At 34.1% G+C, this 3,987-nt stretch overlaps 1 protein-coding gene and 1 long non-coding RNA gene across 4 annotated transcripts in view; one reads left to right on the forward strand and one right to left on the reverse strand.

Annotated features, from left to right (window-relative positions):
- Positions 1–3,143, reverse strand: part of LOC111086502 — a 38,060-nt gene extending 34,917 nt beyond the window's left edge. Inside the window, exon 1 of the long non-coding RNA XR_002611229.1 lies at positions 2,473–3,143. This is a non-coding gene — a long non-coding RNA (uncharacterized LOC111086502). The remainder of the gene's footprint in view (positions 1–2,472) is intronic.
- The window catches only part of LOC106462344 (protein phosphatase 1 regulatory inhibitor subunit 16B-like), a 51,734-nt gene continuing 48,177 nt past the window's right edge, over positions 431–3,987 (forward strand). The window contains exons 1-2 of one of the 3 annotated variants that reach the window (XM_022389587.1): positions 431–1,092; positions 3,319–3,590. The gene's annotated coding sequence lies outside the window, so the exon portion shown is untranslated. Of the gene's footprint in view, positions 1,093–1,133; positions 1,313–3,318; positions 3,591–3,987 lie in introns of those variants that run through there. The other 2 variants (XM_013922257.2, XM_022389589.1) reach the window with 2 other exon arrangements.

Genomic DNA, 3,987 nt, shown 5'->3' on the forward strand with positions numbered 1-3,987 from the left:
CTTCCGCTGTCGTAACAATACTATATTTATTTATTTCTGAATTTATGTTCTTCCAGTTCGAGAATAATTGTTTATTTAAAAATGTCACATACAAAACTGAGAAAGATATTATTGGTAAAGTGTTTCGTTACTGAAGTGATTGCCAATAAAAAATATAACATTCACAATGAAACTAGTAAAGAGCGAGATAGTAATGTAATAGATGATTATACTCTCGGCTCCCGCCTAGTTTCTTTTTCGGATTCAGTGGGTATGACGTATGCTCCTTGTGGATATTTTTTTATGGTTGAATTAAATATAAACAGGGACGTTACTGACATCAATAAATGGTTGGAAACGGGAAGTTGCAAATCATATCGCAACTAGTTCAACCGTAACTTAATACACAGTCATTTATGTCACTATGAATCAAGGCCGTTCCTCTTAAGTTTCTTAGGCTTAGTGTGTTTATATAACTGAAACATAACGTTAATCTTAATTTACTGTATATCACTTTTTCACGTTGAATATAGATGATACATATTACAGAAGTCTATTAAGTTCTCTTTTATTTTGTTTCATTTACCGGTTTCACGGATTAACAATTAGAAAGTGGCTTCGTGATAATCTAATGGCCAAGTGTTATAATTAACCTTTTAGTTTGTTTCACGCGGGATGTTTTTAACAAGTGACCGTTTTACCTCCGAACCTACAGAGAAATATGTATATATATATAATAGAGTTAGAACGTGAATGTACGCGAACAAATACAGCTAAGTGGACTCCATTTTAACATTATAACGATAAAATTCAAATTAAAGTAAAAAAGTCACACTACCTAGTTCGCGAGTTACGCATACTGTAAGTGAGCTTGATTACAAGTTCAAATCTTTGGTTTCTATAACAACACTGTGCAACGTCACTACTGATAAAACTTACAATATGTAGCACTTTCCACGTACATTTTGTAATCTTGTGTCTTCGTTACAAGTATAGACAAAATTACAGCATGATAATGTCTTCACGTTGACGTCAGATCGTTCGGAGGCACAATTTCAGTCACCGCAAGTGTCGTTAACCATGATGATGGAATAGTGCATATCGACGATTGAGGTATTGTGTTACTGCTAAAGCTCTAACTTGATTCAATAATCATCTTAAGACTGTGTCTGTCTTTCGGTGTTTTACTTTGGTTGGGCATAAAATCTATTTCTGGTGAATGCTTTACTTGTGTATAGCTGGTTTGTTTGTGCAGTATCATAGTGACAAGTTAGTTCCTATTGGGAAGCGTAACTGTATTCTTGGGTGTACAAATCTTCTAAGGAAAGCAAGGGTTTGTATTTTTTACTTTATTGTGAGGTAATTACTAGTGCTAACGATGTTGTTGGTATTTTTTACTTTATTGTGAGGTAATTACTAGTGCTAACGATGTTGTTGGTATTTTTTACTTTATTGTGAGGTAATTACTAGTGCTAACGATGTTGTTGGTATTTTTTACTTTATTGTGAGGTAATTACTAGTGCTAACGATGTTGTTGGTATTTTTCCTTGTTCTGGTGACAACTGAAACGTGTTGTTGGTATTTTCCTTTGTTCTGGTGACAAATAAATGAAACGTGTTGTTGGTATTTTTCCGTGTTCTGGTGACAATTGAAAAGTGCTGTTGGTATTTTTCCTTGTTCTGGTGACAACTGAAAAGTGCTGTTGTAATTTTTTCTTGTTCTGGCGACAACTAAAACGTGTTGTTTGTATTTTTCCTTGTTCTGGTGACAACTGAAAAGTGCTGTTTTAATTTTTTCTTGTTCTGGCGACAACTAAAAGGTGTTGTTGGTATTTTCCCTTGTTCTGGTGACAACTGAAAAGTGCTGTTGGTATTTTGTCTTGTTCTGGCGACAACTAAAACGTGGTGTTGGTATTTTTCCTTGTTCTGGTGACAACTGAAAAGTGCTGTTGGTATTTTTTTTTCTTGATTGTTGGTTATTCCATAGTAACTACTTAAACTATGTTGATTATATCTACCTTCATATTGTGGTAGTTCCCAGTGGTCTCTGAAGTGTATCCAAATATTTAGTTTCTTGCCTTGGTTATGTGGCGGCTCCCTCTCTTGGTAACATGTGAAACTGTACTGCTTTGGCTAAATTAGAGTGAAATTATTAGAAGCAAGGCTATATATTTGGTGTTTTACTTTGGTTGTGAGATATTTTCTTATGAGTGAGATATTGTTGCCTTGATTTAATGAATAATTTAAGGTGTCACGTCGCTTATAAGATAATTTTGGAATAACTCGAATTTAGTGGCTAATTGACCATGTTTAAAAATATCGACGGTGCTAAAGGTTTCCATGATTAACATTTACTGGATAATTAGAAATATTACTATTAAAAGGTGCGTTTAAATGACCACACATTTATTTTACTTTACTGTCGTAGAATGTAAATCTCACAAATTTTAAGAATCTGTATTATTACTCGTTCTTTACCCTTCAAATTACTTACTTGTTTTTATGCTGTTCACCATCGATGGAGCTCCACACATTGTTAAGTAATTTTATTATTTTTTATTAAAACACCCACTTTCCACTGTCGTAGAATGTAAATCTCGCAAATTTTAAAAAATCTGTATTATTACTCCTTCTTTACCCTTCAAATTACTTACTTGTTTTTATGCTGTTCACCATCGATGGAGCTCCACACACATTGTTGAGTAATTTTATAATATTTTGTTAAAACAGCCACTTTCCAAGAAAATACCAAAAATACTAGTATTGATCACATAAGTAATTCTACAATCAAAACAAAACGGAGCTCCAGGTGGCACGACATACGTGTTTCCAAGCATGAAGTGTAAGGCAATCTAAACTTGGCACATAAGTTTATTTATTTTTTGTTCTCAACTGACACTGTTTCAACAGTGGTGACATTATCCATATGAGTCTGACAAGAGATATTTTTTTTATATTGACACGAATGATAGGAGTCAGTTATATTTGTTCTTTTACATGATAACTAAGAAATGGATAAGAATCAAATCACCAAGCATAGTTAATGTATTGTAATATAGATACATTTAATGTCCAAAGGGCGAATTTCAAGGTAAGAACGTTGGTTTTATATATGTCTTTGTTTCGTTCATGCAATAACTGAAACATATATGAAATAAGAATTATTAGTCTGATACATATAATCCGTCCTTCAATTCCCTTCAAAGAAATTTGATTTTGAGGTTAGATTAAAGTTCAAGGTCATTAAAATGATTTTGATAACATTTAATTTTCCGGTTTCTGGGAAGAGATTAGTTAATGCTTGGATCATCTGCTGCTTTTGTTTGCTTATTTCTTTCAGAATTTTCTACGAAGCTACGTAAGAGTTATCTGTATATAGTCTTCCCTAATGCTGAGCTTCAGACAAGAGGGAAGGAAGCTAGTCAGTAACGCCCACCGCCAACTCTTGTGTAAATGAAAAGTGGGATTTTACCGTTATTCTTATAGAGCATTCATAGCTCCAGAATGTGGCACGCGATTCCGCAGCAGTGGGCTGTGAACCACAACCCTCGGATTCACATTCCGAGCACACTAATCACTAGTCCGGCCTCTCATCTAACATGCATACATTGGGTAATATGCTTGGTTTCTTTATCAATGTATAATTTATCTATACTTTCAGAATAAAGTCTCAGTAAGGCTAAGACACTTATGCATATATATGAAATGAATTGTAAATTTTCGTTGAAATCTTTTTTACATGCGTATTTTACAGGTTTCTACGGTCACATTTTATTTATTTGAAGAGTATCGTGTCACTAAGGGTAAAAATATTCCGCCACATTTTACTGAGGAATGAAATATCAGCAGGAAGAAAAGAAGCGTGGTTCAGTTTGTTTGTTTAATTTTAAGCGCAAAGCTAAACAATGGGCTATCTGCACTGTGGCCAGAGCGAGTACCGAACCCAAATTTTGACGTTTTAAGTCCTCAAGCTTACTGCTAGTCCACTTTGGGGCTTGTGTTTCAGATG

The sequence above is a fragment of the Limulus polyphemus genome, unplaced genomic scaffold (genome assembly GCF_000517525.1).
Source record: "Limulus polyphemus unplaced genomic scaffold, Limulus_polyphemus-2.1.2 Scaffold1147, whole genome shotgun sequence".
Lineage (NCBI taxonomy): Eukaryota > Metazoa > Arthropoda > Merostomata > Xiphosura > Limulidae > Limulus > Limulus polyphemus.